Source organism: Cydia strobilella, chromosome 11, assembly GCF_947568885.1.
Source record: "Cydia strobilella chromosome 11, ilCydStro3.1, whole genome shotgun sequence".
NCBI lineage: Eukaryota > Metazoa > Arthropoda > Insecta > Lepidoptera > Tortricidae > Cydia > Cydia strobilella.
The window spans coordinates 228808-254756 of record NC_086051.1 but is presented as its reverse complement, the minus strand read 5'-3'; the positions used below and the strand labels follow the sequence as shown (position 1 = coordinate 254756).

At 38.5% G+C, this 25949-nt stretch overlaps 1 protein-coding gene and 1 long non-coding RNA gene across 3 annotated transcripts in view; both read left to right on the top strand.

The window, feature by feature from the left end:
• Positions 1 to 25949, top strand: part of LOC134745416 (uncharacterized) — a 217525-nt gene that overhangs the window by 41763 nt on the left and 149813 nt on the right. The gene's annotated exons all lie outside the window — the stretch shown is intronic.
• LOC134745391 (protein N-terminal asparagine amidohydrolase) overlaps positions 1 to 25949 on the top strand; it is a 91765-nt gene that overhangs the window by 42980 nt on the left and 22836 nt on the right. The window contains exon 3 of one of the 2 annotated variants that reach the window (XM_063679429.1): positions 4107 to 4154. The gene's annotated coding sequence lies outside the window, so the exon portion shown is untranslated. Of the gene's footprint in view, positions 1 to 4106; positions 4155 to 22695; positions 22854 to 25949 lie in introns of those variants that run through there. The other variant, XM_063679430.1, reaches the window with a different exon arrangement.

The window sequence follows — 25949 nt, the reverse complement described above, 5'->3', positions numbered from 1 at the left end:
CAGGCTGTAACTCATGAACCGTAATAGCTTAGACAGTTGAAATTTTCACAGATGATGTATTTCTGTTGCTGCTATAACAACAAATACTAAAAAGTACGGAACCCTCGGTGCGCGAGTCCGACTCGCACTTGGCCGGTTTTTATTTATTTATTATTGTATATTTGTACTGTCATTTATTGAGACCTTTTCTTTCTTTTTGAGACCACCATCAGTAATACTAATAACTTTTTAGGGCTCATCTTATCTAATAATATCATCTAACTTACTTGGTATAGTAATAAAATATAACAAGAATAAGAATAGTCAAAAAATTCCATATATGAGTAGTTTTTGAGAACTGATAAAAAAAAGTAACATTGCTCTTTAGTGTTGGATGGTACTCATTCTGTTAAAAACATATTGCCGTTGTATAATTCTACCAGTAATAGCAATAGCTCTATAAATAAAGTATCAGATATTTTAAGCGCGTTATTATCGCATTAGTTATCTTTTACGTGTGCTGTAACTTTTTACTCAAAGCATCCTTATCAAGCCATATACGGTCCATCAGATTACCATCAACCATTCCCCACAAATGCCACAGTCGCGTATTGTAAAAATTCGCGGGGCACAGAAGTCGCAAATCGTGAGAGATGCTCCGATAAGGCGATTAGGGCCGCATCTTAGGCTGTGTCATTTGAGGCACGTGTGTCTTGGACATGCTTGGTCACAGTCTAAATGAAACGAGTAGTGTATTTGTAAAAAAACAGTAGATTAAACATGCGGTGTGAGATGGTTAATTCGATTAGGACCGTATCTCAGGTTGCATAGTACAGCATACAGCTGCAAAATTGCATTTCCCCTTTGTGAATGAATTCTTTCCATAAAGGGGGTATGGACTTTAAAAAAAAAAAAAAAAAACACACACCACACACACACACACACACACACACACACAGCACACACACAATCAGCAATAGTATTTGCTTGACACCGTTGCATACAAACTTCTATGCAGGGGGGGGGGGTACCTTTTCTCTGTAGCTGACTGTACATGAGACGATGCAGACGTGCTTTAGTTGCAGCACAGAATAACATAGTACTACCGTTATCCGTTTATCGCAGATAATATGACTGATTCTCACGGAAGTGGGTATGCTACAGCTATTCCTTTGAAAATATGTCGGTCAGTTCCTAATATTGTTTCTGGGCAACCAATATTCAATAAACAATATCTTTTAAAACAGAACAATATCTTTTATACGGATTAGATCGAGATTTAGGTTTCGAAGCCATTGTGTATTTTCATTTTCAATTTTGCGCGCCGGCTAAATGTACCTAAACTGCGTAGTGACACCCCCCTGGTTGCAGTGTAATAAAAACAAGTAGCGGTAGGCCACGCATCCAGTTGGCTACCTCTGTAGACTCAAAACAAAATCAAACATGATACATCATCCGCTGTAAAACTATGAGTAAGACTTGCTATGTGTAACTCTAATGGAGTTCTTTTTTTTATGATATAGGAGGCAAACGAGCAGACGGATCACCTAATGGTGAGCGATCTTGGCACATTCATTGCACGTAGTGAGACTCAGAACGCGTCGTACCTACAAACTGCGCCACTTTAGAGAGTCATGCTACTGGTTTTTACTATGTCCGTCCCGTTTGCCGAGATTCCTTGTAGTCCGAAGGTATTCCGTTGTCGTAAGGCTTCGTGCACGTGTTTTGGGCCGTGCTTCCGAATAGGGATTCTCTCGTGGGTATTGCGGAATTCGAGAGGTTCTGTACGTCGGGTAAATACCGAGGTATCGTTGTAGAAATCATGCCCTTCAAGTTCGGATTTATTCCTGTTTTACTTGATAGCATACTTTAATACTTTTAATTGGCCATATTTACATTTGACCGAACATATGTTTTTCGATGGCAACAATGGCTATCTACTACCAAAGAGAATTAAGAAGACATAGTGCTCACTCCATACATCGGTTAGCAAAAAAGACTAATATTTTCGTAGTCTACATGTAGCGTCAAGTAGCGGAACTATTACTGCTACTCGACACTAGATGTCCCATGTGTCGCAACTGACGAAAAGGGTATTGCTCAACAATTTATAACTAATATTATAAGCAGAAGGAGTAGAAAATAGAGTTCCGGTTAATCCAGTTATAATATTAGCTGAAAATCGTTGAGCATTAGACTTTCCGTTTGTCGCAACATCTATTGCCGAGTAGCAGTACTGAGAGTTCCGCTACTTGACGCTAGGATGTAGACTACGAATATAATAGTCTTTTTGGTAACAAAACCGATGTATGGAGTGAGCACTCTATGCCTTCTTAATTCTCTGCTGCTACTAGATTAGGTTCGTAATGTTCGTATTATATACGGGCAAATACAAAATACAAATGAATTTATTTCATTACTTTACAGCCGTTCTTAGTTAGTTAGTTAGTGGTCTAATTCACAAACAATTTTACAAGCCTAGACCTTGCTGTCAGTATCTTATTTACTTTAAGAACAAATTATCCTCCCATCCCATCCCATCCTATCCCATCCCATCCCATCTACCTTAGAGATGGCCATGGAAATTGTCATATACTTGGAAATTTCGACCCATGCCACCGTGACCGGATAGCCGAGCGGTTCAGGCACCTGTCCGGGGGACGCTGTTCGATGGTGGGTACTGGAGGCTTTGGTCATTTTTTCCCTCGTATATGATATTTATTTCAGTTTATAGTATCTTACTTAGTTAGAGACGTATATATGTATATTTGGAAAGATTTTTTGGTTGGCTTGTAAAAATGTTTGTGAACTCAACTGTACCTAATATTTATTCCATTACCAACACCTATATTCTGTACCTAAATTTATATGAATTTCATGTTATCAATTTTTGTTTTGTACAATAAAGTGATTTACTACTACTACTATATTCGTAATATCTAATCTCGTTTCCTTTCATAAAGAACACTTATAAATGTTCATATAACTCACCTATAGTAAATGACTTCTCAGAATACTAATCTTAATGATGAATGTTAACACTTGTTTCTTGTCAACTCGTTTAGCATAATGTCTGTCTGTCTGTATGTTTATGCTGATTACGTGCATGCCGGAGTAATGTACGATCATGTGGGTCGATTAGATATGTTTATGTTGATTAACTTTAAGTCACATGAACATAACAGCCGTAACAATCGAAGTTACGCTCTAATTTTAAAACGACATCTGAAATAACATAGAATTTGACATCAACATTCAAGTATAGGTATTTTACTCTCTGTTAGGTATGTACAGTCAAGGGCATAAATATATATACATTCCCAAAGTTTCAAAAATATGTGTACGCTCTTACACCTTGGACAATAAAGTCGTGTTCACATATTTTTGAGCCATTTGTCTGGATCGATATTTTAGCCTTCGACTGTACCTACGTAATACGTGTATTTTTTTTGTTTACTTTACCCTAAATTTATTGAACGACTTCCCCGAACATATTCAAATGAGGCGCTCTCACTTTTTGGTGCCCAAAGACGCTCTTGGATACTTACGGCCTCAAAAGTATACAAGCAAAGCGATCGGCGGGGCGTCGAGTCTACAAACGTGCACAGAGATAGCCCTCACTAGCGTCTACTGAGCGTCGGCGTCTATTCTGCGCTATGGAAAATGATGTCGCTGCACAGGAGCGCCAGCGTCGAGCCGCAGCCATAGAATTGACAAGACGCTGACGCTCGGGAGACGCTATGGTTGGGGGTCTCGTCTCTGACCGCTCGCATATTTGCATTTGTTTCATTACGCCCAACGCCCCGCCACAGGGCGGACACGCTATACATAAAAAAATCACTTGCATTTCTATGTGTGAACGGCACGTCTGTACACGCGGCATGCGTCATAGTGTGAGTAAGTTGCTTAAAACTAGTAATGAGCGGCCGGCAAACGGTCGTCAATCTGCTGTCGCGGGGCGAGTTAATTCGAGTCGGGGCGGGGCGGTGCGTGGCCGTTCTGTATGATACTAATATTACTTATTCTGTGGCCCCGCTGGTCGCCGCCGCTTGAGCGTCCAAGTTGGCACACTGAAGCAGGCCTATTAATTACTAATAAGAGTAATAAGTACATGATCGTTGTTGCAGGAGTCCTAGCGAGCTGAATGAGCTTCACTTCGAGACGTCCACTTAAACGTGAGTTTACAATAATATCCTACTTAATACTGCGTTTATATGACATTCATCATCATCATGTCAGCCGATAGACGTCCACTGCTGGACATAGGCCTCCCCCAAGGCTCGCCACTCCGACCGATCCTGTGCCGCTCGCAACCACCGAATTCCCGCGACCTTCACCAGGTCGTCGCTCCATCTCGTTTATATGACATTAGTGTATTTTTAGTGTGTGTGTGTGTGTGTGTGTGTGTGATGCTCAGTAGTTAGTATATAAGTACAGTCAAATTAATTAATTTCCTATCCATTTTGTACTTTGTCACAGTGACAATAGTATGAAGTCTCTAAGCGACTTTCATATTGATTGTATCTGTGACAAAGTACGAAATGGATAGGAAATTAATTAATTTGACTGTACTAGGCGCTTTCTATTGAATGATCTATGTAAGCAGTAAACATACAACCTACTTGTACTTTAATGTATGTGAAAATATTGAATTTGTTATTTAAAAATACTCAAAAGCGAATCTTACCAACAATAAAACCTAGATGGGTCGATTTTTCGCCCTCTGGTTTGAAAATTAAATCGAATCATTACAATTTACTATACCCACCGGGCTACCGCGAAAACTCATACAAACTATTAATTATTTTGAGGAGCACCCGAGCAGACCGTACACCACACGGTATTTGATTGTCCTCTAACCAGATACCATGGGCAGGTGGAGGATTTCACCACCTTAACCAAGGAAGCGGTACAATATCTACAAACTGTAAATCTCTGAAGTAGAGTAACACAAAAAGCCATACGAAAAAGAAAACTAATTATTTTAAGAATGGTTTGTTCGAATTGTCGTTTTCATACGCCCCTTTATTGTACATTTCATCGAAATCGCTAAAGCCGTTTTTGAGAAATTATCAAAAAAATTATGCAAATGTAATATCTGAAAAAATATGACAGATTATCTATTTGCCGCTACTGTATGTCTGTCTCACATTTTTTAATTTGCAATAGGTATGTACAATTGTACATTACCTATTGTACGTAGTCATCAAAAAAAACAGTCGACAGTCGGTCTTAAAAGGTCATTGACACTTAAAATATTCAGACAGACACTACGTTCGTCTTGTTTACTTGTTAGTGGTTAAATTCGTTGGAGCAGTAAATCTAATTGTGATAAGGTATCGAGAAACGGTGACCTGAATTATGGACGGTGGACCAGATATGGACCAAGGGGCCGAATGAAACTTTAATTGTGATTTCAAAATTATATCTTAACGTATTTCTCCGTAAATGTACTGGCGCGAGCTAGACGCACGGGCGACTGGCATCATTTATATAGTTCTTTTTCATATCTCATGCTCTGAAAGAGGGTCATTGTTGTTCTAAAAGGTGTGCAGAAATGATACGTGTCTGTACTAGAGCGTTCTACGTTCGAAGTAGGATTTTTAAATTTTTTTTTCGATAAGCAATTGAAATTTGAGTTTAAATGGATTTGTTATACAATTTCCATTTTGATATTTGACTCTCCATTCCATAAATAACGATACTTTTGCCTAAATTGTTAATTGAAAGTACCCTTAAGAAATACTATAAAAATGTATACTTAGTCATGTTTTTAAAAAAACTATCCTCGTATTCGAAATGAAAAGTAATGTTTAACTCGGGTGAAAGGCATCATTTCAGCCTCGGATTATTGGCGCTCACACTGCGTTCGAGCGCCAAAATACCTCGGCAAAAATTAGTGCCTCTCATCCCTATTACTAATGTTCGTAGAAGGCAGGAATGTATTTCATATTTTTTATTGAGTATAGATTTAAGTTCGAACAGTTGGAACATCGGAAGGAGAGACGGAACAAAACGTATGTACTCGTATTGTTTGCATGGTGATCACTGTTTGGGGAGAACTTTGGGGTCAGTTTACGAATGCTAAGGGCCGGTACAGGCGGACTGCAACCCGACTGCAACTTGTATGTGAACTGCACGCCAACTGTAATGTCCGCGTGCAGTTCACATACAGGTCCGCGAGCTCAACAAAGCCAGAATACTTAACCAATAAAGCAACCGCTGGTGGCCTAGCGGTAAGAGCGTGCGACTTTCAATCCGGAGGTCGCGGGTTCAAACCCCCGGCTCGTACCAATGAGTTTTTCGGAACTTATGTACGGAATATCATTTTGATATTTATACCAGTCGCTTTTCGGTGAAGGAAAACATCGTGAGGAAACCGGACTAATCCTAACAAGGCCTAGTTTTCCCATCTGGGTTGGAAGGTCAGATGGCAATCGCTTTCGTAAAAACTAGTGGGTACGCCAATTCTTAGGATTAGTTGTCAAGCGGACCCGAGGCTCCCATGAGCCGTGGCAAAATGCCGGGATAACGCGAGGAAGATGATGACTTCACCAATAAAGCAACAAGTCACCCAATTCACCAGACAATCTGTGCTATTTACAGAGGTCTCACATCGCGCCCCGGTCAAGTGACAATCATATCATCACTTATTGAATAACTCGATATATCTGACGATTGATACATCAGAATATCGATACAATGGCCGTCAATTGGAACCACTTAATCGATGCAGCGAGTTATCGATAATCGAATAAAGGTGTTAATTTGAATGGAATGTCGACGATCCCAAACTTGCAAGCGATATTGAACCTTTAAAGCTATGGAATAGCTTTTTGACTTTTAAATGCGTTAGGTATAGAAACCGGATAAGTGCGACTTCGGACTCGCCCACCGAGGGTTCCGTACTTTTTAGTATTTGTTTTTATAGCGGCAACAGAAATACATCATTTGTGAAAATTTCAACTGTCTATTAACTATCACGCGGTTCATGAGATACAGCCATACAGACAGACAGAAAAATGGACAGAGGAGTCTTAGTAATAGGGTCCCTTTTTAGGGTTCCGTACCCAAAGGGTAAAAACGGGACCCTATTACTAAGACTCCGCTGTCCGTCTGTCTGTCTGTCACCAGGCTGTATCTCATGATTCGTGCGTGAGACAGTTGAAATTTGAAAATTTTCACAGATGATGTATTTCTGTTGCCGCTATAACAACAAATACTAAAAAGTAAGGAACCCTCGGTGCGCGAGTCCGACTCGCACTTGGCCGGTTTTTCTTTCCTTTGGGTACGGAACCCTAAAAACGAGATGAAATAGAGTTTAAGTTTTTAACCCCGACGCTAAAAATCGAGTGTTATAAGTTTGAAGCCAATGTCTCTCTGTCTGTCTGTGGCATCATAGCTCTCAAACGGATGGACCGATTTAAATTCCGTTCCCTTTACCTGAAAGCCGCTTTCCTTGCGGTAGTTCTTAGCTATGTCTGATCAAAATCGATCCAGCAGTTTGAAGAGTATCAGGCCTTTCCCAAAATGAGAGTAGGGTTTTTTTGGAATTTTTAATTTAATAGTTATTAATATTTGAATGGGACTTCATCAACTTAGGTACTAACGATATATCAACACATACAGTCCGTCAGTTAGAGGCATTTCCGTTTCTAAGATAATGTAAACGGAAACCATTAATCAAATAATCATAGTTATCGAAACATCTTTCTGACTAACTTCAAGATTAATTATTTTCTTGATATTTTTACACGTGTACATATTTTATATTTGACGATGCCGTACTTACATAATGTATACATTATAATGACGTGTGTTTACTTTCACTGGATTTGTCTATTAAAATTCGTTAATGACTAATTGGGGTAATATATATTAAACTTTCGTAAAAACAATAAATTTCACTAACAAAAACTACATGTAAAAATGCAGAATGCTAACAAAACTACGGATTAATAGCAATATGCGAAAAAAAGCCATGCAGATTTCAGATGCATTCGTAAGACGTAATCAAGACCAAAGTGAACCGTTCAATTCATAAATAGCCAATATTAAAGACAATCAAAGCACGATATTGAATAATAATTGGTGCGGTCACGAGGCAGATGGTATCAGCGAACGTGCCGCATCCATCAGCCGTATCGGGCGTATCGGGCGTATCGGGCGTATCGGGCGTATCGGTCCGATAACCGACGCTCGGAGGCTATACGGCTTATGTCTACTGGCTTGTTTGAGTTGTTGGAAGAGGCGAGCGGTGGAGTCACGTGGCTAGTTATAATTATTAAAGTATACTGAATAATTAGCCGCACCGATCAGCCGTATCGCTCCGATAACCGACGCTCGGAGGCTATACGGCTTATGTCTACTGGCTTGTTGGAGTTGTTGGAAGAGGCGAGCGGTGGAGTCACGTGGCTAGTTATAATTATTAAAGTATACTGAATAATTAGCCGCACCGATCAGCCGTATCGCTCCGATAACCGCCGCTCGGAGGCTATACGGCTTATGTCTACTGGCTTGTTGGAGTTGTTGGAAGGGGCGAGCGGTGGAGTCACGTGGCTAGTTATAATTATTAAAGTATACTGAATAATTAGCCGCACCCATCAGCCGTATCGGTCCGATAACCGCCGCTTGGAGGCTGTACGCTATCTACTGATGTTTCCGACCATGCTGCCCAACCGTAGGTGACGTAGGAGACCGTTGGAATTAGACCACCGTTTAAATGTCTTCCTACCTAGCTACTTACAGCATACTATCGTCCGCACATTCGTAAACCGTGTTACAAAACATGAGGACCATTGATGGCCAAAAAAGTAAAAATATTCACCTATTCACATATCTTCATTAGCAGTTCACCTGCAAAAAGTGGTGCTTTCCGAGAGCACACAACTATGAGAAATACCCACCCAAAAATGGAATGGAATTTGGAAAATACCCAAATCATTAAAGTACCTATAAGATTTGAAGAGTACCCTCGATTTTTCCAAAACCCCATCATCAGATCTTGACGTAATGACAGTAAGATCAACTGTGAATGTCTGTCAAGTACACAACTGACCCACAAACCAACCAACTGTGATCTTCGAGACAATGACCCATAAAAAAAGTTTTCCTCAGCTCAGTTACAGATTACAAACGCCTGTTTGCAGCCAACCCAAATCAAATCGCTCAAACTCTTCAAGTATTGACAACATAGCCCAAACATGACCTTCCCATCGATTCCCATTATGCCCTTGTTGTAGAGCCCCGCATTGTCTTACAGTCGGAGAAAAAAATCACAAAAAAACAACAGGCTTGAGCCGCAGAGCCCTCGTCCTTTTTGAAGTGGTATTTTCTCTGTGTGACCCATATAATGTAAATAAATCAAGGTATACTCAGTTACATATTACGAAATCGCTCGCACTCTTGAAGTATCGATAATACATCCTAAACATATGCCCTTCCAGTTGTACAGGCCCGCATTGTCTTGCGGAGCGATTATATCGGCGAAATTTGTGCTCGCCAACGATACAACGTTTGTCTTTCGCCGCAAATGAGCCGGAATGGCCCCGAGGCATTCCAGCTTTTAAATCTTAACTTCATTTGTATTAGTATAATAGTAAACACTTTATTGCACAAAACAAATACATAACACAGAGAGGATACAGTAAATGTGTACAAAGGCGAACTTATCCCCTTAAGGGATCTCTTCCAGCTAACCTTTGATATTGATTTGGAAATGGGTACAGGTTACACTCAGCGGCAATATACAGGATGTTTATCCAGATAGATGGGAAGCCAACAACAACTAGTGAAGCTTGGTGCGGTTTCTATCGCGTCGATCTTGTTTGATGGCACCATCATTCCAGTATCTAAACAAGTGAAAGATCTCGGCCTTGTTTTAGATCCAAGCCTTACCTGGAATTACCAAATCTCAGAAGTTAGTCGGAAAGTCTGTTGGACGCTGCGTAATCTCTACAAATTTAAGAATTTTCTCCCAGTAGGTACCAAAAAACTCCTAGTGCAGGCTCTAGTTTTGCCAGTCATTGACTATGCGGACGTATGCATGACTAATATCTCACAGGAGTACCTCAATAAACTTGACCGTCTCATTAATAATGGCATACGTTTTATTTTCGGCCTTCGCAAATACGACCATGTTTCTTTTTATCGACGTCAGCTCAACTGGCTTTCCATCCGTCGGCGTAGGTCCCTTAGAATCCTGAGTATATTATTTTCCATCTTGTTCGAGCCTTCTACACCAGGATATCTTAAATGTAAATTCACTTTTGTCGCCCCCCGTCCAGGCTGTGAACTGCGTTCCTCCCGCTCACTCAAACTCTCCATCCCTTCTCACCGTACTGGTTTTATGTCCAACTTTCGCCGTTGAGGCAATCCGTCTCTGGAATTCCCTCCCTCTCTCGATTCGACAAGCCCCAAGCAAGCCTGTTTTTAAGCGTCTACTCCGCAAGCATCTTCTGTCAGAAGAATTTAAATAATGTTCTCCATCTTGTATGTACTAATATGTATTAGTTTATCTTTAGTATATCATATAAGTATTAGTATTTAATCATAATTTTGTTAGTTTACGTTATTATGTTTATATATATATATACATAATATTTGATTTTTTTTTTGGTTCTATTTCTCCTTATAATTTATGAATCTATCCTGCACCAACATTTATGTCTCTGTTTGACCTAATGGTTGACTGGTAGAGAATGCCTTTTGGCATTAAGTCCGCCATTTGTACATTTTTCTTTGCTTGTGCAATAAAGTTTAAATAAATAAAAAATAAAAAAATAGATCCGATCTTAGGATCATGAGGCTGATTTTAAAAACACTTAGGAACTTTTATTTTTACATGAAAATGTTCCGTCTTCTCTGCGATCCTAGGGCTCCAGTTTTGTAGGTATAGTCAAGGGCATAAATATATATACATTCCCAAAGTTTTAAAAATATGTATACGCTCTTATACACCTTAGACAATAAATTCGTGTTCACATATTTTGAGCCATTTGTCTGGATCGATATTTTTGCCTTCGACTGAACATAATATGACAATTTTTTTTCTTTGTAGGTTTATGGTTTGGTAGTAATATTTTTTTCTTATAATTGAGGCTGTTAATTTCCGAAATAAAATGGCTTCAGCTCTATATACTCTTTTGTTTTTTAAATTGAATATATTATTTCTCATCCCTAAAATCCGAGCGAAATGCAGTTTGAGCGTTTAACGCATATCAAATCAAGATTTGTAATGTTCGAACACCGCTTCCACTAAAGGATTCTGCCTTTTGCCTTGTCATGAGCCGTGGGAGAGTTGGTTAATAGAAAATTTGCTAAATTAGATAGCTGAGATAATGGCGCTCATTTATATCGCAAGATGCCGCGATAACTGAACAAGGAACGTTTCAAATAGTGACGTCTTTAAAGGTCGGTCCATCGGTTTGTCTTCTATATTGTTCCGGTAGATAACTAGGTATTATTAATTTAAAATTTATAAGTACCTAAAGGGCCTTGTTACAACGAATATTACAAGCGGAACTCCTTTTCTAATAAGTGGAATTAGAAAAGGAGTTTCGCTTGCAATATTAGTTGTAGTTTATTATGCAACACGGCCCAGGTTGGAATTTTTAAATGCATTAGTAAGGGCAGCTACAAGTTCCGGTGCAACGCAAAAAATAAAATATTTGCAGATTTTTAAAATTTTGAAAAAATGTAAGTAAAGCCTGACAGGAATATATGATCACGCGCCATGTTGCGGAATTTCACTGGAACTAATTTTTTCATACTATACTGAACTGTCACCCTATACATGAGAATGAACAGCGCCCTCTTGACAATGATCATATATTACTGGTCAGGCTTTACTAATTATTTATCTACAACTCTACATAGCTGCCTCTATTGGCCCATTTAATATTCCCTGTATGTCCACTTTATCTGTCAATTTATTAATAATACACTCATGAATACGAATTGTCAGTTCATTAACGTTGCGCAAAAAAATCTTAAAAAGCCGGTTAAATTTTACACAGGGACAAACGATTATCAACGGTTTGTTAAGGGGCCCACTGACTATCAGTCCGCCGGACGATATCGGCCTGTCTGTTGTTCGGAACTGTCAAATTTTTGTTCTAACTGACAGGCCGATATCGTCCGGCGGACTGATAGTCAGTGGGCCCCTTTAGATTTGACAAACGCTTACAGTTGGCGTTTACGGCCTTTCATTCTAAAGATGTATTTTCACGTAGAGCCCGCCCACGTGCTACTGATGCTACAATTAGTTGCCTCTGATTCGCTTAATTTAGTCACGTTGGCACCAAAAGACCTGAAGAGAGTGACGATATGACGCTTATACGACTTTTAGCTTTATAAAGTAAATGCTAGTTGATTTTGTCACTATCATAGTTCACGATCATGATGACTCAGTATGAAATTATTGAGGTAACACGTTTTGCTATAAACATTTTATTGAGCTTTAATTAATAACACCTACGTGCAAATTCTATGTTTTTCATTCTATGTTTATATATATATATATATAAAATAATACGTTTTTGGGCAGCGTATGATTTTAAAAGCGCGGTGTGCATAGGCCCCTAATATTCTTTCAACAAATTCGGGCGGGATTAGTATTTAAACAGTGGCTATACCTATACATCTTATTAATTAAAATGCACCACATTTCTTTACACAGATTTAAGGCATTATCTTATTTATGAGTGCAAATCATATTTAGTTATAATAATGTTGTCAAAACACGCTTAATAAAGAAAGTAATATAGTTGCGCGAAATTGATGATCAGTTTAGCCGAAGATTTACAACGTTCGGACAGTTCTATTGCCGTGCCCATAACTGGCCTCGGCTATTGTCACGAATCTGTTCAATAATGGGCACGAGGAGTTATGGACGTTCCGCTATGGGGAGTTCATTAAAGGACCTGCAATGGGATTTAGAGTTGGTAAGATATAGGAACTCGATCGAGCTTTATATAAGTAATAAGAACTGATGAATTAGAAGAACTGAGTTCGAACTTTATATAATTTTCATCACACTCGCTCAGTCAATGTGGAATTGCACGCAGGCTTAGCGGGAACTATAGAAAAAGCGTTTTCCCTAGGGAGTTATGAAGTTTCTAGTATTATAATTAAAAGTTATTTGTCTTTATATTTATTTAGCTCCTAGTCTTTAGTTAATTTGCATGTTATTAATTTGTTTTGTAATTGTACTAACATTATTTTTATTAGCTATGTAAGTTACTAACACATATGGGTGTATGATGCCTGAAATAAATGATGATTTAATTTAATTTAATTAATATTTCATTATTGTATCGCAATTGTGATGAAAAACATTGTGTGTAACTCGGGGCATAATAATATTGCAAACTCGAATCTATAAATCGCTCCGGCAAGCCGTCGCAATTTAACTATACTCTTGTTTGCAATATTTAACTTACGCCCACAATGTACTATTCAATCCGAGGCTAGTAGTTACTTAATGATGTAAAATATTGACAAGTGCTTTGAGAGTTTCTGGAATGTCCTTACCTGGATCCAAACCCGGGACCTGCTGCTTCGTAGGCAGGGTCACTACCGGTACCGGTACCGGCTAGGCTGGGATGCCCTCAAAATTTATTAATGCAGCTATAAAGCTGTAACAAATGGCGGAGTATCGGAGTTACGCGCGCGCTTAGTGCAGACAATGGCCGAGTGCATTTAATATTTGTAATTCTAGCTCCATTTCGGGCGACTTTATGGTTTCCTTCGATTTATTGCGAGAGGATTATACATTTCAGGATTTTAGGGGTTAAGTTGCATGAATTCCATGAATTGAAATGCCATTTATGTTTTTCCGATTGACTTTAATTTCGAATCTAGGAGGCGCATCCTGATTGTTATAACAGCTTATGATTTGATCTGGATTTGTTATGGGTTTGAACTGTCATTGTCAATAGTGAAGGTTCTGGTTGAATTAAGACATGTAATTTTGAACTTCATGGATCCAAATCCAGCATATATATCAATAACAAATCCAGATCTCTAACCTGTTATTACAATCGGAATACGCATACATAGATTGAATGACTGAAATGAATTGACTCTATAAGTCACCTCACACTCGTGCCTGGGCCTCAGGTCGATATCTTTTAACAACAAGATCATGAAGTTGTGCTAATACGATGTCACTGGTAACCTCTTAAAATTTCATACAATTTGCAATACGTATCACGTTTAAAATGGTATTATAAATATGGACGAATTCAAGTATAATAATTGCAGTTTAATATTGAATCACTCTTATCTAAGTGTGCATTTCTCGTCTATTAGTACCAGAATGCAAGCGACCTATTAGATAATGAGTTAATCCTCTAACGCGTTTACACTCAATTGCTAAATCGCTGCACCCCGACAGCTGTAAACCCATTTAACTTATTTAAAACTTTCCACACGACTTACGTTCTTATCCCTTGCATATAAGATTTAAAATAACATGTTTGTGGAAGTTAGTGAACAGAAGCAAGTCCGATTGCGATCAAATGCACGCGCGAAAGCGAGTCCGTTTTTTGGATGAACCAAAATAACGTGATCATGGGCGGATCCAAGTCCTAAAAAAAGGCTTTTTTCTCAGAAAATACTCGAGTTTCTACAGAAAACTTTCAACCATGAACCCTGCACATACACTCCTTTTTTTGGGCAGACGTGTAAACGTTTCGCACCGCAGTTTACTTTTGTGGAGCAACCCTGTGCAACCCTGTGTAATACCTACTTACCTGTTGTTGCACTCTGTTGCTCCACAGTTGCTTCACACAAGTTAACTGCACCTTGAAAACACGTTTAAACACTATCAAAGATTAAATGGAGGAGATCCCTAAAAGGAATAAGTTCGCCTTTGGCTTTGTACTAATGATGTGTGCTTTTTTCCTGTTTTATGTTTCTTTTTTTTGTACAATATTTAGTGTTATTAATACTACTACTGCTATCCAAGAGCACATTTGTTCTGGTGCTCTTGAACGTTCAACTCGCCCGCGCTGCAAGCGTTCGTAACAAAAGGCTGCGCGTGCGCCGGCCGTCAATTAAGTCCAATTAGAGCAACGCTTTGATGCGCCGCCGGACGGCTTCTGTATTCACCACGCATGCTACGCACACGTATATAGTTACAATTGTATACTTTATTCTCAATATCAATAAAGTTTATAACACAAACGTTTAATGTCAACTACAAATTTGTAAAATTTTCTAGAATAACACTTTTAGTATGTCAAATTTTGTGGTACGGGTGGTTGTAGATTTCTCACAACAATAATTTACATATTTGTATGAATTTTTCATTCAAATTTTGTCACTTGTAAATTTTGAGACCATAGTGGTAACTTGTCAAGTTGTCACTTGCAAATTGTATTTAATCGTAAGTTTTGTGGGAAGTTCTTATTCTATTCTATTCTATTCTACCGCGAACACCGAAGTACGCAAATTGCGGGCATCTTTCACTTTTACACCAATTAAGGCGTAATTAGCGTGACAGAGAAAGATGCCCGCAATTTGTGAACTTCGGTGTTTGCGGTTATAACCCTGTTCTATAGTTACTCTTGTTTTGAACCTAAAAATACATGCGTACCAATTTTCATGCTTTCGTATTGATGTTCGGAGCTAAAACCCTATCTACATAGCTAACCGGTAATCTATTTAAACAAGCCGACTGAACAATGAACGATCAAGATTCGATGTTATCACTGAGATCAAACCTTACCGGGCATCGCTCCGAACCGGGAGGCGTATTTACAAAAGCTAAACTATTTCAGTCACGCCTCAGATTATAATCGGGGAGCTTTCATTTATGCATATTAGTTAACAATATCTATACCATTTCGGTAAAAAGTAGTCACTCAAATGGATTAGCTTTTTGCTTACATATTTTCAAATATTATTCACGACAAAACCTAGTCGAGTTTAGTAACGTCAGTATCGTTTGAATATGATATCAAAATTTTTATAATACTTATTTACTGAAATGGATTATTCCTAGCAACGGTTGGCAAATGTTTTGTCAACTGTCTACATGATGGGAATCCAAAATTACACTAATTCAGTAGGTAGGTTAGGTTCGTTAGGTAGCTTTAAATGCCCGAAGGGCAAACCGCCCAGAAATAGGAGCCCCGCGAAGCGGGGCTCCGTCTAGTTAGCTGGAGTTCGTCGGACTGTTTCTTTAAAAAATATTTACTTGACAACGTAACTAGACGGAGCCCCGCTTCGCGGGGCTCCTATTTCTGGGCGGTTTGCCCTTCGGGCATTTGAAGCTACCTAACGAACCTAACCTACCTACCTATTGATTTAATGTAATTTTGGATTCCCATTTTGTAGCCAGTTACAAAACTTATTTACCAAACAATTCCACTCTGGCCCAATTCGTAACTGGCTACATACAAGGAATTTTAAATTCCTGTTTTGTAGCTAGTTACCAAATTTAGTTACCAAGCGGTAACACGCTGGCCCAATACGTAACCGGCTTGTAATTAAGGTGGTTCGACTAGGTTACCCAAAGCTTAAACCCCGCTAGATGGCGTCACTTTCGCAAATTTTCAGGTTTTATTTTTTTGTGGAATAGTGTTGGTATCTGTATACTTAAAAGTATGTTTAGCGCACTCTTTACATAAATATTGAACTATTATAATAAACATTGAATACTTCATTAGTGCAAAAAACACTTTTAAAGTCGACAGAGTGTTTCTGTCATGCTATTTCCTACTATTACTCACACATGCAAACAGTGTTTCCGTGATGCTTGTAGTAGACAATTTCATGCAGTGTAAGTATGCTGCAATGGCGTTACGGTATGTTCGTGGAAATACATGCAAGAGGATTCAGGTTCGAGACTGGTACGACAGGGGTACTTTTTTTGTCCTTTTGTGTTATCTTATGTTTCTTATACCTTTTATTCTTCGAATTCTTGTCCGATTCCGATATAACCGAAATATATTTCAGTGATATCGGAAACGGCTCTAACGATTTCGATGAAATTTGCTGTAAGGGGTTCGATCTAGCTAGGTCTTATATCTGGGAAAACGAGCATTTTTGAGTTTTTACTTATGTTTTCTTTTTCTCCCAGATATTCAGTATTATTAATAAATTAGTTTATAACGTTTTTTAAAAATATGTGACGTTTTGAACTAAAAGGTACCACATTGTCGGTTGTCGATTAGGTTGATTTCATTTTGAAGCTTTATGGAAATATGACAACAATAAGTAGGTACCCGTTTGGTTGAAAACGCCACATATTGAAAACCTGACTTTCACAAATCTCACCTTTTTGGGTTCTTCCAACTCAGAAAGGATGGAGAATACTGACGATTCTTAGTAGCACTAGCCCAAGGAAGTCCAGGTTTGTAAGTGTTAGGTATCAGTTTTTTTTTAAAGGGCTAAATATAGTTCTACAAGTAAAGCAATCCCTTACTGCCCAGCCTCTATAGTATTTTTCAAACTGGAAGGATACGATGATAGATTTCATCTCCATACAATTTATAACCTAATAATGCCAAATGTTGCAAAATTATATTGAATTGAGATCTATCATCGTACCCTTGCAGTTTGAAATAGTTATTTACGATACAAGTGCGGAAAAGAGAAAATTCGAAACGAGTGGCGACAGATTAAAACACGACCGCAGAGAGTGTTTTAAATCGACACGAGTTGCGAATTACCTATTCGCACGTGTATCGTACAACGTTTTACAGTACATATGGCCCTTTAAACTTTCGACATATGCATGAAAAGTGCTCTTTACGCACTAGGGCGAGAAAGTTGCACCATATGTACTGTAAAATACTTTTTAGTACATATGGTGCTAAATATACGTTACCGCCCTAGTGCGGTAATTAGTACAATACGTGCATATGTCGAAAATGTAAAGGGCCAATTATGTACTGTAAAACGTTGTACAATACACGTGCGAAAAGGTAATTCGCAACTCGTGTCGATTAAAACACTTCCTTCGGTCGTGTTTCAATTTATCGCCACTCGTTGCCAATTTCCTACTTTTTGCACTTGTATCGTAATGTACTAATAATAAAGTAGTAATTGTAAAATAAAATTAAAACTTTTTTTTATTTTATTTTTTGGATTCAAGTAGGTACAGTGAGTAACAACATTGCATGGCCTTCTAATTATAACTATTATAGAAAACGGGATATTTATCATGTTTATTTATATTATTTATTTCTCGATATTTTGGCCGGTCTTGCAAGACCAGTCGTTGTGGAGATCCCTGGGGAGGCCTATGTCCAGCAGTGGATGTCTTGTTGGTGTAGATGGATTCACACAACAAATGAAATAAAAAAAAATCATATTTGTTATCCGTAGTTGTCCCTGTACCTGAAAGAAAAATAATATCATGATAGCACAAAGTCTCTAATGTTATAGGAAGAAAGATGATGCAACAATATGGATTCTAATAGACAAAATTCCATAATTTTCATCCCCAGGAAATGTTTTATTTTACTTTATTGCAGTGAGGATGTCCTGATTTTTTCTGGCTAATGAAGGAAAACATTTTATTTCCAAGAATGCCTCTTCATTTTGCACAATACCTAAAAAAACCTAGAGTTAGTGACACATTGACTATTCGGCAACCAAAACAGTAATAATTACATTATATAGGTATTGTTCACTGCTTATATCTACCATTACGGAAGAAGTGAGAATTATTTTCTAAAAAGATTGGCACGAGAAAATTACAATGTACAATGAAGGAATGAAACTGTACCTACCTTACGAAACTTCACCATCATGAATTCCGCTTCAATTGAGTCTGAATTTTTCTGGATTTTCGCGGACCAGAACACCGATGATTTTTGTAACTTGATTTAGACGTTGCTATCATTTTCAATTTATACAAACAAATTGATGTCCACAATAAACATGACCCTATGTGTCAGTGTCAACACTGTCAAATAAAAATGCACTAAACACGACGGCACTGCAAATCCTGCCAGGTCGGCCAGGCAACGTCGCCAACGTCATAGAGTGGCAACGCCGCACGCAACGTATTTGTACACGACATTTGTGACACACACATACGTAAAATTGATGAAAAAAATACGTTGTTTTATGTATGATTTCTGTATGAAACAAAGTTTTTCTATTAATTTAGCGCAAACGAATATTCGAAAGTAGATAAATGAGCAAATATTTGTGTAGTAATAGTGTGTAGTGCCTTAATTAAAGCAGATTGAATTTTGTATGAAAATCGAACCACCTTAACTGGGAATCTTCATTCCCATTCTGTAGCTGGTTACGAAATTTTGGTTACCAAATGGTACTAAAGGGAGTACTCGTACCTATCGACTGAAATAATTCTAAAAGTAAAAAAAATCTTAGGCATTGTTAAGTCATTTGCATGAACGGTAATTTATTTAATACAGTCGGAGTCGTTACTAAAATATGATTCAAATTTTAGATCGCAACAGACTAGCATTTGTAGTAACAATATCCGTATGAATTTAGTTAATAAAGTCTATACGATTTCAGTAAATTTCTATACTATAATAGATTAGGGTTTTGTTAAGTTTTGTCCAAACAAAAGCTAATCTAGTTCAGTTCGCATCTGAACCATATCAGTATAGCCTTTGTAAATACGCAACCGGGAGCCCTCTAATGTCTCCCCATCTCCTAAACTTGTCAATTGACAACCATAGATTTCTATCGATGGAAGCTTCTCCCTCCAAATCTTGAAACTTGTCAATTGACAACCATAGATAGAATCCTCCAAATCTGTATACTTGTTAATTGACAAGTGATAGAGACTGACATGCCTATCTTTTGTGTGTAACTTTTATCTTCAGATTTGTACCAAATTGGGCGTGAATACCGGAATTCCGAAATCCCGGAATATCGGACCAATTATTACGATATTGCAATAATGGAATCCAAGATAACTAATATCGGAAAGTCCCCACCACTTGCTAAAGGCACCATATTGCCAGCTGTGTAATGTGTATTTTACCAACAAAGGGCCAGTTGCACCAACCACATATAACGGACTGATCAACATCACTCAGCAGAGACCTATGAAAAGTCCCATACAATAAAATTTAGCAAACGCTTTAACGGTGACAGACGGTTTGGTGCAACCCACCCTAAATATTCCTGTATTAATCGGGGTGTCATAATAATATTGCCACAGTAAAATTATTATTTAACGTTGCATGCGCCGTCGCTTGGTAAGCCACAAGAATAACACCAACACCCTTGTCAATCTTCCCGGTACCGTTTTAGACAGACTTCATATTGATTGGACGTCACTATAAACGTGCAAAGCGGCATCTCGATCACACATCGGAGCGCAGTGCGGTATCGGTGTGATAACCGGGTAACACCCTTGTCACTCATCTCTGTTTTAACGGCCTTATCAATGCAGCGGAATGCAGCGTCGTAAACACTACTTAACTACGTCGTAAATTTACACGTTGCTCTCACATCGCTGTTTTCCCTCCTGTGTGTGTGTGTGTGAACCTCCTGAGTCCCTGAAGCAGTTGTTTTGTTTTTGAAAGTTTGTTCATGAAAGTTTAGAATCATCATCATTCTCCTGGCGCATTCCCTATTTGGGGTCGGCCCTCCTGATACTTGATCGCCACTTGTTGCGATCTTGAGTCATTGCTGGCGTTAGGCCTAGCTCCGTCATGTCCTTGGAGATGGTTCTAGTCCAGTTGGTTGGCGGGCAGCCTCTGCCTCTCTTGCCCTCGTCTATAGCCATAACTAGTCTCGTCATGTGGTGTTCGTCTCTGCGCATTACACGGCCATACCAGCGTAATCGGCCCTCCTGCATCTTATGATGTATCTCTGCAACTTTAAAAGTGCCTCGGATATACTCATTCCGAATTTTGTCTGATCGAGTAACACCTCCAGACCAGCGCAGCATTTTCATTTCAGTGACATGTACTTTCTGTTCGTCACACTTTCTCATTCCCCAACATTCGGATCCGTAAAGTAAAGCTGGTCTCACTGCTCGTTTGTACACGGTACCCTTGGTTTTAATTGGCATTCTTGCGTCACAGAGAACTCCAGTAAGAGATCTCCACTTGAGCCATCCTGTTTTTATTCTGCTTTCAATATCACTTACGTTATCGGCTTTAGTATTAACAACGGACCCTAAGTACTTGAATTTCTCAACCTTATTCAAAGGATTTCCATCGATTGTGGGTAGTGACTGCGTGCATATGTCGCTGTTAGAGAAATTGCAATGCATGTATTCAGTTTTCTGCCGACTCACTCTTAGTCCTTTGTCTTCTAGTGCCGCCCGCCATGCTTCGAGGTTCCTTTGAAGTTCCGGCAGTGATTCCTCTACTAGGACTACATCATCTGCATATAACAGTGTCCATGGGGCCGGTTTTTGCAGGTCTTTGGTGATGTAATCCATGAGGATATTGAAGAGCAGGGGGCTGAGGGCAGATCCCTGGTGAACGCCGACTTTCACTTCGAAGCTGTTACTCTTGCCAGCTTGAAAGTTTAGAATAGATTGTGGAATGTACAAAAACTTGTCCTGAGATGAGCTTGTGATATTAATTAATTTTGCTATGCTTATTTTCATAAATTTTAAAGTTAATAATAAACCCAAAGTTTCTGGTAATCTAAGAGGGTACCTATACAGTAATTTAGCAAATATATAATTTAAAATCGAAGGAAGAGCTTTTTCTCAGCGGAGAAGCCACCCGAAGGCCAAGACAAAGCCTGGGCTTCCATCTTGACCTAACCTTTCTAAGGAAAATAAAAATTGCATTTTGTTTGGCACGTTTTAACTTTTAGGTGGCTTGAGATTAATAATATAAATCCACTACTTACACACAAATCACACAATCACCACAAAAAAACAACTGGACATTATTATGTATATGTAATATCGCGATTTGTAATTTGATATCCCGAAAATTTCGAAGAATGCAAAATAAAATAGAATCAGAATGGTGCCGGAAATGTTCGAGCCTAAAAGGATCACGAAACAATGAATCCTGATTACCTGGAATTTCCTAGCTAATCAAAACCCTATCTGCCATGTCATGCTGTAATCAATAATTACAAGTCAAATTAACCCCGGTTTCTAAACAACCATTGACAATTGATAATCACATAAGTTCTAGGAAGTGCGATTATTAAGATAATCGTCTTGATTATGCATACCTTCAACGTGTTTGTCGACACAATACCTATGCACCCATGGTAGGTTAATTGCTCACATTTCTTGGATATTAATTATTATAAATCCTAGTCATTCGTTGACATACCGTAGAACCACTCAACTTAGTGCAAAATTTCCAAAGTACGGTCCAAACCTAACTTAAATCTCTTCATGTAGGTGTGATTGTTATTTGAATGACGCCAAGGAGAACATTGGTGTTCATCATACGCATAATTGAATTTATATAGCATAGTAGTAATACTGGCTAGTTGAGTGGTTTTACAGTATCAGTACCTACTAATAGACTATGCTCGGAGCAGTCGTAAGCCGAGTGCGCCATAAACTATTCAGTGATTTACTGGTACTACTGGTGTTTTCAAAACGCCCATTGATAATCGCAATTATTTTCTAGGAAGTTATTAGTACTTTAATTACTTATGCAGATACCTACTTGTTTGCTTTGCGGCACGATATGCGCCGATGGTATATTTCTTAATTGCTCATTGCGTTATCGGGGCTATTTCCAACATTTATAATAAGCATTATCATAACAATAACAGGCTAGTAACTCGCGCTGTCCGCGATAAGGTCTCGTTCTTCAGTCGGATGCTGTTCTTGAGAGCAAACAGTTTTATTTTCCTCTTGAAGATCGGTATGAAGTGTCAGTGTTCTATTTTTAAGTAGATAAGTGTGTGTATGCGTTGAAGAAGATACCATTGTTAAGGTAATTTGTATAGTTATTATCTCATGGAGAAAAGGAGTGATGTTTTAATTTTCGCCGACTTATGTCTTTTCTAGGTCTGTCTGACTGATGATTTGCTTTATATTGTATCAGCAAGCAACATTCTCCCATTAAAAATTGGAGCCTCGAGCGAGATTCAAACTCGCGTCGTTTTGGACCACAGCGGTCTGGTTGAGTGATTTGGGACATCAGTGCCGTTAAAACAGTACTGTCACTGACACTAATAGTGAGATGTCGCTTTGTACGATCGAGCATTTTTTTCTGAATATTTAGATCAGTACGGTTTTTACTCACTATAACCCGTACCCTTACCGTTTAAACCGTACTGATCTAAATATTTTGAAATATGTCTCACGATAGTTTAAATTCGATCATTTTTTTCTATGCCGCTTCGTACCTTTCCAGTGACTATAATATGAGGTTCCTAGTAACTTTCATAATGATTGTCACTATGACAAGGTGACGAAATGATACACAAACGAAATATTTCCTTAAAACGCGTAAGACAAAGAAGGAAGTGATGGAAAGATTCATCGAGGTCGAGCAAACTTCAAACAACAGAAAAACTTGGTCAGAGACTAGAAAGACAAGACTGGTGTTCCTGAAGGTCAAATACCAGATAAGTGTAGAGATTCCTTACAGATCTTACACCATCAAGTCGTCAATATCCTTACGCTTACCATAAAATCTACCTTAACATTGAAAGCAAAATTTCGTACTCGTTTTTTATAAACACTGATACTTTGTGCCAGTGATTGATGGATTCAGTAATGGTCATATATTTGTGAGCCAGTAATGGTCATTTATTTTTGAGCCATATAATTAGCCTATTGTTGCCTTCAATGGTTTACTCAAGTTATCTTAGAGCACATCACGGCGCAATGATCGTTTTTAGGGTTCTGTAGTCAAAACAGCACTTTGTTTTCGTCATATCAGAAGAAAGAAGAAGAGAGGGCTATGCTTAGCAGTGGGCGATAAAGGGCTGATATGATGATGATGATATCAAACTTCGAGTTTGTAGGTTCAGATTTTAAGAGATAAATTGCTTCTACAATTGTACCCTGGTATTTTAGTTTCAAAACAACGAATTTGAAAGGGATCATAGGGGTACCTAGTAGCTCTTTTTTAGGTCACATTTTTTTTACTAATGATTAAAAAGCAAGTGCTGCATAATTTATGGCACTGCCATACATTGTAAAGACAGCTTTATAGCATCGTTCGCAGACGTTACTGCTTGTTAAAAAATCATTTACAGCATAGACGGACAAGTTATTTACAAAAACCTGTATGTAGGTACCGATTACTATGCCTAATTGTGTATGTGGCCAAATTCGCGAATTTTCAGATTAATGTACATGAAAATTCGAATTATTTCTATTATTATCTAACGAACCCTTCTTCTTCTTCTGCGAGTATGCGCCCACTGTTGGGCATACGCCTCTCCAGTTCACCTCCAAGCAGTCCGGTTTGCTACTTCACTCCTCCAGAGTAGGCCTGCAATCTTTTTAATGTCATTCTCCCATCTGGTTGGAGGTCTGCGATCCGTCCAAACTTTTATCGAACCCTTGCATTGTTTAAATTGTCCGCTACACACAGCCGGGTTGTTACACCTGTCCTCTTTTCGGGTCGTGTGCGTCTTAATTCCATACCACTCATTCATCATACCTCGTTGTTGGACCAAGGACGATCTGACTTGTATAAGTTGTACTCTTTCAAGTGGAAGGGGTCATTGGCATTCGTTACTACTGCTTTAGCAATCATCAGTAGCGTAGCAATCTCTCACTTATTCGGTACAAACTTTTACGGAACCCTCCACCGTTCGTGTTCGACACACACCTGCCCACTTTTTATGGATCGTGTGCGTCTCAATTTCTTACCACCATTCATTAATCATACCTCGTTGGAGCAAGGACGATTTGACTAGTTAGTTGTACTGCAAGCCGCAGGTGGCATTGGCTTTCATTACTACTGCGTTGGTAATGATCAGTAGCGGTATTCCATATTGTGAATCTTGTGGCAAAGCTTTGCCGTTTGACAACTTCAACCTTTTGTGCCAATTCAGTAGGTATTCAGTAATTTATTTTATTGCAATTAATGAGTATGACTACATTAAAAAAAGTCTTGGTTCTAAAGAGGATGAATGAAGTCGTTATACAGGAAAAACAATTGTATATTATTATCTAAATCCTAAAAGGCAATAAGGGAAAATTAAGAAAATATAGCCTGGAATTAGTTTTTTAGGATCCACGAGGTTGATTTTTAGGGTTCCGTACCCAAAGGGTAAAAACGGGACCCTATTACTAAGACTCCACTGTCCGTCTGTCCGTCTGTCTGTCACCAGGCTGTATCTCATGAACCGTTATAGCTAGACAGTTGAAATTTTCACAGATGATGTATTTCTGTTGCCGCTATAACAACAAATACCAAAAAGTACGGAACCCTCGGTGGGCGAGTCCGACTCGCACTTGGCCGGTTTTTTTGTATTTTTAGAATTGATAGTCGTTTATCCATATCCGTCATTCTGACATTTGCACAGGACATTTTATTAGAGGTTTGCTAAATTAAAGGGGATAAAAACTGCAAAGATACATGGCGATAAATAAACAAAATGTTCATCATGAGCTGTTATTAAAAAAGCCAAATTAGCGTGTAGCCGTTTTTGCTAGTCTATTTCTACTGTACCCTCTAATGATGTACGAGTTACTGTATTACTCAAACTTTATTGCTGTACCGAGAACGACGTTAACTTTAGTTTTATGATAATTTATTGCGGATCGTTTATCAGTGGGGAGGTCGTTAAGTTTCTTACTGTAGCGTTAAGGGAGAACTGAGATATTTGTTAAGTATTCTGTGAAAAAACTGAATGATAACTGGATCCCGAGATCATTTTATCACAATGAAAGGCGCAACTATTGGCCTACCTGTAAAACCACATAATTATTCAGATTCGATTAGAATTTTTCCAGGCCTTTTTTCCATGCAAACGTAATCCGAGTGTTCCTCCCTGGATATTGATATTATGAAAAAATATTTTTATATAATTTATTGATTAACCATAGGCAGCATAGCTATGCCCAT